Here is a 14,071-nt window from a genome sequence, read left to right as displayed (position 1 = left end):
CCACCCCCAATAGGTCCCCAATAGTGCCTCCAATAGGTCCCCAATATCCCCTGGGCTTTCCATCACAGCCCTGATCTAAGTTCCTCCTCCTTCTTAGGGCAAGGAGGACAGGGCAATGACCCATATGCCAAGCACAAAGCCATTTATGTGCATCATCCCATTTAATGTTCACAACTGCTCCTTAAGTTAAGTACTGTTATCATCCCCTGTGTGCAGATGCTGAGACTGAGGTGCTGAGAGTTAAGCAACCTGGTCAAGGTCACAGGATCAGTAGGTAGCAGAACTGGAGTTCACCCCCGAGTTGAATTGAGTCCAAAGTCTGTGCTTTTACTTACTCTTCTATATTGCCTCAAATATTTGTTGGTTGGTTGAATGAATGAATGAGTGAATGAATCTTAAAATTACAAAGGACCTTTAACATAATTTACTTAATCTTCTATAATCACACATAATTTTATGTGGCTGCTGTAACAAATTATCAGAAACTTTGTGGCATAAAACAATAGAAATGTACGTATGCATTATTTTTTTGGTTTTTAAAAACATCTTTATTGGAATATAATTGCTTTACAACGTTGTGGTAATTTCTGCTGTATAACAAAGTGAGTTAGCTATATGTATGCGTATATCCCCATATCCCTTCCCTCTTGAGCCTCCCTCCCACCCTCCCTATCCCACCCCTTTAGGTGGTCACAAAGCACCGAGCTGATCTCCCTGTGCTATACGGCTGCTTCCCACTAGCTGTCTATTTTACATTTGGTAGTATATATAAGTCCATGCCACTCTCTCACTTCGTCCCAGCTTACCCTTCCCCCTCCCCGTGTCCTCAAGTCCATTCTATAGCAGGTCTGCATCTTTATTCCCTTCCTGCCCCTAGGTTCTTCATGACCATTAAAAAAATTTTTTTTAGATTCCATATATATGTGTTAGCATACGGTATTTGTCTCTCTCTTTCTGACTTACTTCATTCTGTATGACAGACTCTAGGTCTATCCACCTCATTACAAATAGCTCAGTTTCGTTTCTTTTTATGGCTGAGTAATATTCCATTGTATATATGTGCCACATCTTTATCCATTCATCTGTTGATGGACACTTAGGTTGTTTCCATGTATGTATGTTTCTGAATGTTTCAGTGAAATATTCTGACCTTTATTTCTCACAGTTCTGGAGGCCAGAAGTCTGAAATTAGTTTCTCTGGGCTGAAATCAAGGAGTCAGCTGGGCTGCACTCCTTCCAGAGGCTCTAGGAAAGAATCTTCTTGTTGCCTCTTCCAGCTTCTGGTGGCTGCCAGCATTCTTTGGCTTGTGGCTGCATCATTCTAATCTCTGCCTTCATGGTTATATTGCCTTCTTCCCTGGTCTGTGCCAAATCTCCCTCTGCTTTCCCCTGATAAGGACACTTATGATACATTTAGGGCCCACCCAGATAATCCAGAATAATCTCCCTATCTCAAGATCATTAACGTAATCACATCTGCAAAGTCTTTTCTATTGTTGTTGAAAGGTAATACTCATAGGTTGCAGGAATTAGGATGTGGCTATCTTTTGGGGGGGGGGCTGCTAGGGTCCCCAAGGATTCATGTCCATCCCACATGCAAAATGCATGCACTCCATCCCCAAGTCCCCAAATTCTCAGTCCATCACAGTATCAGCTCAAGTCTAAAATCTCATCTAAATATCATCAGCTCAAGAGTACCAAATATCATCTTCTAAAATAGGTATGGGTGGTACTCTGGGTACATCCATCCTGAGGCAAAATTCCTCTTTGGACTTGGACACCAGAAAACAAATTAACTGTTCCTAAAATACAGTGGTGGGACAGGCATAGAATAGTAGCTATAGACATTATCATTTCAAATAGGAGAAATGGAAGCAAGAAGGAGTCATTGGCCCTAAGCAATTTTGAAATCTAGCAGGGAAAATTCCATTGGGTTTCAAGGCCTGGGAATAATCCTCTGTGACTTGAGGCTCTGTCCTATGGGCCTACAGCTCTGCCCTCAGAGTCATTCTTCCTTTCTCTTGAAGTGTGGCATATGTTTGTAATTGAGTAGTTTTATCAGCCTTTTTGATGCCTGTAGAATTTTGGGAGTCTGGCAGTCTTTCCTTCATTTTTTCTTGCCTCTGTTTCGTTCAGTTCAATCTGTCCCTGTTTCTGAAGATATAACATAAAAAATTGTGTGGGTCTCCCAAGTACGTCCAGAGATTCACACCATTAGACCAGATGGTCCTCCATATATCTTTCCTAGATTATCCTAGCTCTATTCCTGGGTATGGCTGAGATGGTTGAAGAGATTCACGAATCACACATCTAAATCTCTGCAGTACTAGCAAACACAGCCACACTCTTGACTTTCTCTCCAGAGTGCACCTTTCTGAGAATGAATCTATTAATTTAATGTCTTTTGCAATCTAGATAGACTGAGAATTCCCCAAATTATCAAATCCTAGATCCCTTTTGCTTAACCATTTTCCCCTCAATTTACCTCATTCCTTTGACATTTTACTATATGCAGCAAGAATAAATCAGATCACACCTTCAACACTTTGCTTGGAAATCTCCTCAGCTAAACATCCAAGTTCATTGCTTACAAGCTCTGATTTCCACACAACTGTAGGACACAACTCACTAAGTTTTCTGCTAGTGTAACAAGGATTGTCTTTCCTTAAGTTTCCAATAACATGTTCCTCATTTGCTTCTGAGCCCTTATCAACAGCACCTTTAATGTTCATATTTCTACGATTTTGCTTATGACAATATATGTATTCTCTAAGATGATGTAGGTTTTCTCTTCCATGCTCCTCACTTCCTTCTGAGATCTCACCAGAATCACCTTCAAAGTTGTTATTTCTACTGACAGTCTTTTCAATTCAATCTAGGACATTTCTATCAAGCTTCTCAACATTCTTCTAGCTTCTACCCATTAACCAATTCCAAAGCCACTTTCATATTTTTAGGTATTTGTTACAACAGCATTCCACTTTTAGGTAGCAAAATCAGGTATTAGTTTCTTGTGGCTGCTGTAACAAGTGACCACAAACTTGGTGACATAAAACAATAGAGCTTTCTTTTCCCACAGTCTGGAGGTCATAAACCTGAAATCAGCATCACTGGCCTAAATCAAGGGTGTCAGAAGGGCTGTACTCTATCTACAGGTTCTAGGGAGAATTCATTTTTTGCCTCTTTCAGCTTCTGATTACTCACATCATTCCTTGGCTTCAGGCGGCATTATTCCAATCTTGAAGGCCAGCATCCTCAGATCTCTCTCTATTCCATTATCACATTGCCTTCTCCTCTGTGTATCTCTTCAAATCTCTCTCCACCTTTCTTCCTTCCTTCCCTTCCTTCCTTCCTCCCTCCCTTCCTCCCTCCCTCCCTTCTTTCCTTCCACGTTCAGTTTTTATTTTCTCTGAAAATTGAGGTAAAGGGAACTCTTTAGAAAAAGAAACAATCTGCATGGTTGAAAATGGAGGTCCTAACTTACACAGTGTTATATGTCAATTATATATATCTCAGTAAGGCTGGCAATATTTTTAACCTTAAAAAAAGAACTGGAAAAAGAAAATGGGAAGGTCTAGCTTCATACAGTGGCTTCAGCAGGCTCAGAGGAAGGAACTAAAGTTGGCCAAGGTTAGCCAAGATTTTCCTGAGCTGTCTAGACTCAAGAGATGCGACTAGTATTCCAAAGAGAAAAGAGATCAGTCAAAAGTTTGAGTCTTACAGTCCCTGGAAATATGTAACCCTGATGCTCCTGTTGCCTCAGCTGAAAATGTTGGCTGGCATTTCTGGTATTGATGAAGAAATTGCCCCCAATTTCCCAGGCTCTTCTGCCTTCCCCATGCCCACCTGGGATCTTCCCAGTCCTCCTGCCCCAAGAGAGCACTCTATTCATGAAATTATTGGAGAAGAATCCTCTGCAGTTGTGAGCATCTCATGCTGTGAGCCAGCTTCACAAGAGCATTGGGTGTGCCAAGGTAAGGGTCAGGAGAATCAGAACAGGGCAGGGTTTGCAACAGCAGTAAACCAGAAGGAAAATCCTTCAGGATGGTCCTTCTCCTTGGTCCCCTTTCATTATGGCATGGACTTGGCCTGATAAGGCTGTGGCTCTTCCACCAGCTCTACTCCCACTGGATATCTAGAAGCTCACAACTGACGTTCCACAGGCGCTCAGCCATTTTGTTACCTCAGGCCCTTGGAGATACCCAGGTCCTCTTGCGGTCATTGAAGTACTTGGCACTCAGGGGCTCCAGGCCCTCAGTTACGGCACAGTGCAGTCTGGTCTGCGCCCCCTTCTCCCACACCAATTTGAAAAAGAGGGAGAAGAGCTGCCAGAGCAGGCACAGCAAGAAAGAGTATTGGACAAGCTCAGGATGGACCATGCCCGGGTGCACTGCATAGAGGGTGGCCCCCATCCATTGGAGCCTCTTGGCCAGCTCCCAAGTAAAAAGTATATTGGCCATGTTGCTGTGGCAATATGCAAAGCCCCAGCTGTAGCACTTCTCACTCTCAAGGTCCTGGAAGCGAATCTTGCCAGCATGGTGAGCCACCGATGACAGGTTCACCATCTGTGCAAGAGCAGACTCTTTCAGCTGCTCCAGGAGAGAGCAAGTGAGAAGGAAGTGGCCTAGGCAGTTGATTCCCAGGTGGGTTTCAAAGCTGTTAGCTGTCTTGGAATATGGACACATCATCATTCCTGTATTGTTGATCAGAATATGGAGCTGCTTTTGCACTGCCAGAAGGCTTTCAGCAAAAGCTCGGATGGATTTGGTACTGGATAGGTCCAGTTTCCACACCAGCACCTGGGAGCTCTTTGTATTAGCTCAGATTTCACTAGCAGCAGATTCCCACTTCAGTACATCTCAGCAGGCAATGCATAATCCTCTGTGAGTGAGCTCTCTGGCCGTCTCCTTACTGATGCCCATGTTGGCTCCAGTGATCACCACTATCTTCCTGGGAAGCTGCACATTTGTTCTCCAAATCTCACCAGCAAAGAACTTCCTAATGGACAGAGCTATCACATACAGGAAAGAAAGGAGAGAGGTGAGTAGTTCTAAGATAACCAGCATCTTTTCAACTTCTTTAGTTGCTGCTGCTTTAGCAAAAGCAGCTTCAACTCCAATTCTGGCTCCAGCCCCTGGTCTGGCTCCAATTCTTGGCTGCTTCTCTCTGCTTCTCCCTCCCACTCCCTTATCTCCTCTCTCTCCTGGACTCTGGGCATCTCTTATGCATCTCTTATGAAGATACATGTAGTTGCATTTAGGGCCCACCCAGATAATCCAGGATAATCTCCACATCTTAACAGCCTTAACTGAATCATATTTGCAAAGAACCATTTTCCAAGTAAGGTAACATTTACAGTGTCCAGGGACTATGACCTACTACCTTTGGGGGCCATTATTCTGCCTAGCGCAAGGAGTAAGTCAGATGCCTTGTTCTGAAGTTCTGGGGTCACTGGGTTTGGAAAGGAGTGACTGGAGCTCTTTGAGGCCAAATGGGGTGGAAGACAGTGCAGCCTGGTGGGAGGGATGTGGGCTCTGTAGGCAGACAGACCTGAGTTCACTTCCCTGCCCCAACACCTGATGACTGAGTGACCTTGGGCAAGTCACTCAACCTCCCTGACTTTCCATTTCCTCCTCTGTGAAATGAGGTAATAACTGCACCTCCCTCACAAGGCTGTTGTAACTTGTGCTTGTAAAGCACTTAGCGTAGGGCTAGGCACATAGCGAGTAATCTACGAACATTGACTGTTGTTATTATTGACTGATGAACATGGTGATAATAATACCATGCATGTATTGTGCGCTTACTCTGTTTTGGGTTCACAAGAAACCCAAACGCTCCCAGGAGCATGTGATATAGATGTCACAGATGTAGATTCAAGAGGCCAGAATTTGCCTAAGGTCAGACAGTCAACAAATAGTAGAGGGAGGAATAAAGACCATGTTTGGCTAATCCTTCACCGCAATGCTGGTCTCCACCCCATGAGGAGATTGTAAACCCCAGCACCTGCAGCGAGTACGTGTAAATGATGAATACATCTACAAGCAGGAAAGCCTGTGGCCAGTTGTATGGAGGGACTTGCCTACTGTCAGGGCTACAGACTATAGTGTGAGAAACCAGGATGGTGGAAGTCTCTGTGCTCAGCGCTTTTCCACCAAGGGAACAGGAGAGACTGTGCTGGTGGTGGTGACAGGCCCGTGTGTGAGGGCAAGGCCTGCACCAGGACCCAGGATGCTGTGGACCTTCTGACTCCAGGATGGATGAATGAAAAGGCCAGCATTATGTGGCTGTGGGAGTTTCCCATATTGTCTAGAATATTGTTCATTGAGCTGAAGATTCTTTTGCTCTATAGTATATTTCCACTTCTCTTTTAAAAGAGTAAACTTTATGTTGAAGTATAACATAAAGATGGAATTTTGCACAAATCATAACTATATCACTTGAGAGAAGCGGGGGAACTCAGAATCTGAGACTTGGTGTTAAAGATAAATCATTGCTGCCGGGTATGAGATCAGAAAAATATATCTGCCAGTTTTATATCTCAACATCTTAGACTTTCTTGCATGTATTTCTGGCATGACTGATTATACAGATTGCTGCTATCTATGACGTTTTTAAAAAACAGCTTAACTGAGGTATAATTGACATACAGTAAATTGTACATATTTAAAGTATACAATTTGATAAGTTTATATTATATATAAATATATTCACCATAATCAAGTTAGTAAACATTCATCACTCTCTCATCCCCACTTGCATACACCTAGTCAAGCACTGATTTGCTCTCTGTCACTGAAGATTAATTTGCATTTTATAAAAGGTTTCATGTAAATAGAAACGTACTCTATGTACCCCTGGTTGTCTGGCTTCCTTCACTCAGTATAATTATTTTGAGATTTATCCATGTTGTGTAATATGGACTCCAATTTGTTTATTCAGTCACCTGTTTTTTAAAATATTTATTTATTTATTTATTTGGTTGCACCGGGTCTTAGTTGCAGCAGGCAGGCTCCTTTGTTGCGGCTCGCTGGCTCCTTAGTTGTGGCATGCGAACTCTTAGTTGCAGCATGCATGTGGGTTCTGGTTCCCTGACCAGGGATCACACCCAGGCCCCCTGCATTGTGAGCATGGAGTCTTATCCACTGCGCCACCAGGGAAGTCCCTCATTCATCTGTTGATGGACATTAAATTGTTTTCAGTTTTTGACTATTAGAAATAAAATTGCCATGCAAATCTTGTACAAGTCTTCATAGGGACATATACTTTCTTTTCTCCTGGGTGAAAACCTAGAAGTGGAATAGCTGTTAAACCCTCCAACTTTGTGTTTTTGGTAGGTGCATTGTTAGATTTTAAAGAAACTACCAAACTGTTTTCCAAATTGGTTGTACTGTTTTACGTTCCCATCAGCAGTGTATGGGCATTCCAGCTCTTCCACATCTATGCCAACACCTGCTATGGGCAGTCATTTTAATTTTAGCCATTTTAGTAAGTGTGTAGTGGTATGTCTTTATGCTTTAAATTTGTAGTCCCCTAATGACAATGGTGCTGAGCACCTTTTCATGTATTTGTCATTTGTATATCTTCTGCTCAAATCTTTTGCCCGTTTTTTATTGGGCTATTTTCATATTGATGAGTTTTGTGAGTCTTTTTTATACTTAGATACATGTTTTTGCAAAGACTTTTCCTAGACTGTGGCTTGTTTTTTGTTTTGTTTTAACTATAACAATTTCTTGAGTACTTTATTTTATTTATTTATGGCTGTGTTGGGTCTTCGTTGCTGTGCACGGGCTTTCTCTAGTTGCAGTAAGTGGGGGCTACTCTTCATTGTGGTGTGGGCTTCTCATTGCGGTGGCTTCGCTTGTCGCAGAGCATGGGCTCCAGGCGCTCAGGCTTCAGTAGCCGTGGCCTGCGGGCTCCACAGCGCAGGCTCAGCAGCCGCGGCACATGGACTTAGCTGCTCCACAGCATGTGGGATCCTCCTGGACCAGGGCTTGAACCCGTGTCCCCTGCATTGGCAGGCAGATTCTTAACCACTGCGCCACCAGGGAAGCCCTGTGTCTTGTTTTTTAATGATCTTAACTGTGTCCTTTAAAGAATGGATTTTTCAGTTTTGGTAAAATCTAATTTATCAATTTGTTCTTTTATGAATTGTGTTTTGCTGTCAAAACAAAGAAATATTTGCCTAACAATGTCAAAATTTTTTCCTGTGATTTCTTCTAGAAGTTTTATACTGTTAGGTTATACATGTAGGTCTATGATCCATTTTGAGTTAATTTTTGAATATATTGCAAGGTATGGATCCAAGTACATTCTTTTGCAATGAATATCCAGTTGCTCCAGCACCATTTGTTGAAAAGGCTATCCTTTCTCCACCACAATGCCTTTGTACCTTAAAAAAATCAGTTGTCTATATACATGTGTGGGTTTTTGTCTGGAGTATCTACTGTGCCCTGTGGACTGGTACACTGGTACAACCAATTTGGAAAACAGTTTGGTAGTTTCTTTAAAATCTAACAATGCACCTACCAAAAACACAAAGTTGGAGGGTTTAACAGCTATTCCACTTCTAGGTTTTCACCCAGGAGAAAAGAAAATATATGTCGCTATGAAGACTTGAACGAGATTTGCATGGCAATTTTATTTCACTGCTTCCCAGAAGTGAAACTGATGTGTTAATGGGGCTGTGTAACCTTGGTCCCTACAACAGCAGCCCAAGTCAGCTGGATCACAAACCCAGTACCCTTGAAGGGTTGCAGTGACGCCCAGGCTCAGCATCCCTTCCAGGTGGATGTTGAGATTCACACTGCCTCTGGGTAGCAAAATCCAGATGCTGGTCATCAAATCCTGAATAATTCACCAGGTGTTCTTTCTCTGTCCCAGAAGTTCCTATGGCCCCATTGGCCCTTGTACCCTCATTCCTTTCAATCTGCAGAGCTGCAAAGCAAAACAGCTTAGGCCATCTGCCAAGAAACCTGGGACACACAATTCTCCCCTTAGGCTTTTGAATCTGCTGGTGTGGCTGGTGTGACCTGGTACCTGGCTACCTGGAGGCAGGGGGTTGGACAAAATCACCTACTGGGGCACAGACAGCACAGAGAGGAGACACTTTCCGTAGCCCAGGTCCAAGGGTGTCAGATGTGGGTCCCTCACTCCTGCCCTGAGGATACCCCAGCTGCTCCTGGGCAGAGATGCAGTTTTTCTGCTTCCTTTAGTCCCTCCCAACCCCCTCCCCAGGCCTATCAAGTGGGAGGAAGGCATCAGCCCACATTCTGATCCTTTTCCTGGGGAGTGTTCTCTGTAGGTTTCGCTGGACATGTGAATTTATTCTGGAGGGGCGATAGTAGGGACTCAGTGGGACAGATGACAGGGCAAGGGCTTCTCCAGAGAGAGGCCAGCGTAGCGCAATCCCTGACTTAGATTCTTATAGATTCCCCTCCAGTTTTGCCTGTGAGTTGAGTGCACATTCCTTGGGCAGAAGACCCTCCATCCCTGCCTCACCAAGTTGCACACTCTGTCATTTTTTTTCCCGATATGCGGGCCTCTCACTGCTGTGGCCTCTCCCATTGCAGAGCACAGGCTCCGGACGTGCAGGCTCAGCGGCCTATGGCTCACGGGCCCAGCCACTCCGCGGCATGTGGGATCTTCCCTGACCGGGGCACGAACCAGTGTCCCCTGCATCAGCAGGCGGACTCTCAACCACTGCGCCACCAGGGAAGCCCCACACACTCTGTCTTTTATCTGCTTATCTATTTCTGACTCTTTCTCTCTCACAGCCTCTCAGATTCCTCTCTCCCTCCCTCACACTCTGCCTCTTCTTCTGTTTCTCTCTCCTCTTTACCTCTTGCCTAAAGGTGTTTGTGGCAGCATCTATAGCCAACGTCCAAACCCTAATACAATCACAAACCAGGGCAGTGACGTTGCCTTTTAGTTGTTGTCATATCTTGGGACCCCAGCAGGACCTGGACACCCTGCTGAGGTCACCAGTGTATCATTTACTTCCAGCCTCGAATGAAACAACTCACTGCAAACCACCCCTGGAGATGTGACGTCAACCACCTGGGAGGCAGCGAAGGATGAGGAACTCTCAGCATCACCTTTCCACTTTGGACCAAGCTCCTGAACTGGAAAGGGCCCATCTGCTCAGCCCTCCCCACTCCCCATGCTGCAGGGTTTTGCAATGAAGTTTTTTCTTTCCTGATATCGATAACCTTTCTGCTTTTGCAAAACCAAAAATTTTAAGTTAATTTTGCATAATTAACTAGATTTTAGAGGAGAATTTTAATTCATGTTTCTTAGAAAAATAATTTTCTGTAGCCTTTTATTTCCTATTATTGTAGCAAGTACTCTAGAGATAATAACTAAATATTGGCCACACTGGCATACAGGACAAATTTTACCTTTCATTAAACCTAAATTAAATAAAATAGTGAAACTCCTCAGTCCTTAGGCTGAATAAGCCCACAACCATGAGCTCAGATGAATCCTCTTAACCTTCAACACACCATATCCAGGGCATCCAGTAGGCAGGGATATTTGCAATCAGGTCTCTAGAGACATTTACTGCAGAAAGGAACGGGAGCATAGACTCACAGGGAACCCCTCTCCCAGGGCCCAACACTTCACTTTGAGCCTGCACATGAGGTAATGAATGAAATTTGTAATCCAAAGGGCGTGGGGTGGGAACGTGGTGGAAAGAAGGAGGGCATGGGGACTAGGACAGAGCAGGAAGCAATATTTCTCTGAGTATACCTTTTTGCAGAGCTTTGAGTCTTAGAATAGTCACGTTTCACAGACTCTAGAAAAAAAATAAGGAAAGTAAGAAAGTGGTTGCAAAGTAAATAAATTAAAATAAACTAGGATGAGAGGGGAACCCCAAATGGGATGTAAACAGAAAAAATGGAACCTAACTGTATTACAAATGAATAATATAACCACGCTGAAGGGCATGGGGAAGAAAATAACTAACCTAAGTAGCTTTGGGAAGCAATATTTATTTTGAAGGCTGAAAGCAAAAAGAACTGTACACAAATGTTGTACTTTAATTAGTAAATTTGTTTTTAAACAGGGGTATGTTTAGGAATTCTGAAACTACCTTATATGAAGATCTGAGCAAACAAATATATGATAGATAACAAGAGTCATGTTTTCCATTGTCAGAGAAAGGCATTCCAAATATGGGAAAGGGATAAGTTTACAATAACCCTGAGGTCTTGGATTGGAATCAGAGATATAAGAATGAATCCAAGGGACAGTCTACAAAACAACCTGCCTATGTTTGACACAAATGTCAATGTCATAAAAGATGAAGAAATGCTAGATTTCAAAAAGACTGAAAAAAAAAAAGACTGAAAGATGTGACAAGTAAATGCAACACACTATCCTGGACTGGATCTGGGAACAGAAAAAAATGTTTTCTTTTGCTAGCAAGGGCATTATTGGGACTATTGGCACATTTTGAAAAAGATTTGCAGATTAGATAATAGTGTTGAATCGATGTTAATTTCCTGGCTTTGTTTTTATACTGTAGTTATACAAAATAATGGCTAGCTTTTTAGGAAAAATACACTAGTATTTAGGGACATTTACTTTCAAATGTTTCAGGAAAAAATATAATTACTATGCTTGCAACACTATCTGCAAGTCTGAAATCATTTCCAAATAAAAAGTTAAAATAAATGCAGATTATTTGACCTCAACCTTACCTACTGGATCAGAAAATCTGGGTCTAGGGCTGAAGAATATGTATGAAGGGTATTACTCACTGTGTCAGAAAATTCTTGAGAAGAGCATTGATATTTTTAACATCTTTATTGGAGTATAATTGTGTTACAATGGTGTGTTAGCTTCTGCTTTATAACAAAGTGAATCAGCTATACATATACATACATCCCCATATCTCCTCCCTCTTGCGTCTCCCTCCCACCCTCCCTATCCCACCTCTCTAGGTGGTCACAAAGCACCGAGCTGATCTCCCTGTGCTATGCGGCTGCTTCCCACTACCTATCTATTTTACATTTGTTGGTGTATATATGTCCATGCCGTTCTCTCACTTCGTCCCAGCTTACACTTCCCCCTCCCCGTGTCCTCAAGTCCATTGTCTACGTCTGCGTCTTTATTCCTGTTCTGCCCCTGGGTTCTTCAGAACCGTTTTTTTATTTGTTTGTTTTTTTTAGATTCCATATATATATGTGTTAGCATACGGTATTTGTTTTTCTCTTTCTGACTTACTTCACGCTCTATGTCAGACTCTAGGTCCATCCACCTCACTACAAATAGCTCAATTTCGTTTCTTTTTATGGCTGAGTAATATTCCATTGTATATATGTGCCACATCTTCTTTATCCATTCATCTGTCAATGGACACTTAGGTTCTTCCGTGTCCTGGATATGCCCAGTAGTGGGATTGCTGGGTCGTATGGTAGTTCTAATTTTAGTTTTTTAAGGAACCTCCATACTGTTCTCCATAGTGGCTGTATCAGTTTACATTCCCACCAGCAGTGCAAGAGGGTTCCCTTTTCTCCACACCCTCTCCAGCATTTATTATTTCTAGATTTTTTGATGATGGCCATTCTGACCAGTGTGAGATGATATCTCATTGTAGTTTTGATTTGCATTTCTCTAATGATTAATGATGTTGAGCATTCTTTCATGTGTTTGTTGGCAGTCTGTATATCTTCTTTGGAGAAACGTCTATTTACGTCTTCTGCCCATTTTTGGATTGGGTTGTTTGTTATTTTGTTACTGAGCTGCATGAGCTGCTTGTAAATTTTGGAGATTAATCCTTTGTCAGTTGCTTCACTTGCAAATATTGTTTCCATTCTGAGGGTTGCCTTTTCGTACTGTTTATGGTTACCTTTGCTGTGCAAAAGCTTTTAAGTTTCATTAGGTCCCATTTGTTTATTTTTGTTTTTATTTCCATTTCTCTAGGAGGTGGGTCAAAAAGGATCTTGCTGTGACTTATGTCATAGAGTGTTCTGCCTATGTTTTCCTCTAAGAGTTTATCACGTCTGGCCTTACATTTAGGTCTTTAAAGCATTTTGAGTTTATTTTTGTGTATGGTGTTAGGGAGTGTTCTAATTTCATTGTTTTACATGTAGCTGTCCAGTTTTCCTAGCATCACTTATTAAAGAGGCTGTCTTTTCTCCATTGTATATTCTTGCCTCCTTTATCAAAAATAAGGTGACCATAGGTGCGTGGGTTTATCTCTAGGCTTTCAGTCCTGTTCCACTGATTTATATTTATTTTTTTGTGCCAGTACCATACTATCTTGATTATCGTAGCTTTGTAGTATAGTCTGAAGTCAGGGAGCCTGATTCCTCCAGCTCCGTTTTTCGTTCTCAAGATTGCTTTGGCTATTCGGGGTCTTTTGTGTTTCCATACAAATTGTGAAATTTTTTGTTCTAGTTCTGTGAAAAATGCCAGTGGTAGTTTGATAGGGATTGCATTGAATCTGTAGATTGCTTTGGGTAGTAGAGTCATTTTCACAATGTTGATTCTTCCCATCCAAGAACATGGTATATCTCTCCATCTATTTGTATCATCTTTAATTTCTTTCATCAGTGTCTTATAATTTTCTGCATACAGGTCTTTTGTCTCCTTAGGTAGGTTTATTCCTAGATATTTTATTCTTTTTGTTGCAATGGTAAATGGGAGTGTTTTCTTGATTTCACTTTCAGATTTTTCATCATTAGTGTATAGGAATGCCAGAGATTTCTGTGCATTAATTTTGTATCCTGCTACTTTACCAAATTCATTGATTAGCTCTAGTAGTTTTCTGGTAGCATCTTTAGGATTCTATATGTATAGTATCACGCCATCTGCAAACAGTGACAGCTTTTCTTCTTCTTTCTGATTTGGATTCCTTTTATTTCTTTTTCTTCTCTGACTGCTGTAGCTAAAACTTCCAAAACGATATTGAATAATAGTGGTGAGTGTGGACAACGTTGTCTTGTTCCTGATTTAGAGGAAAAGGTTTCAATTTTTCACCACTGAAAACGATGTTTGCTGTGGGTTTGTCATATATGGCCTTTATTATGTTGAGACAAGTTCCCTCTATGCCTACTTTCTG

The 14,071-nt window shown here is 42.2% G+C and overlaps 1 pseudogene; it reads right to left on the bottom strand.

The window, feature by feature from the left end:
* Positions 1–4,118: 4,118 nt before the first annotated feature.
* On the bottom strand, positions 4,119–5,066 carry LOC112416046 (retinol dehydrogenase 12 pseudogene; annotated as a pseudogene).
* Positions 5,067–14,071: the final 9,005 nt, after the last annotated feature.

The sequence above is a fragment of the Neophocaena asiaeorientalis genome, unplaced genomic scaffold (assembly GCF_003031525.2).
Source record: "Neophocaena asiaeorientalis asiaeorientalis breed wild unplaced genomic scaffold, Neophocaena_asiaeorientalis_V1.1 scaffold671, whole genome shotgun sequence".
Taxonomy (NCBI): domain Eukaryota; kingdom Metazoa; phylum Chordata; class Mammalia; order Artiodactyla; family Phocoenidae; genus Neophocaena; species Neophocaena asiaeorientalis.
This window is presented reverse-complemented; position numbering and strand designations above follow the sequence as displayed.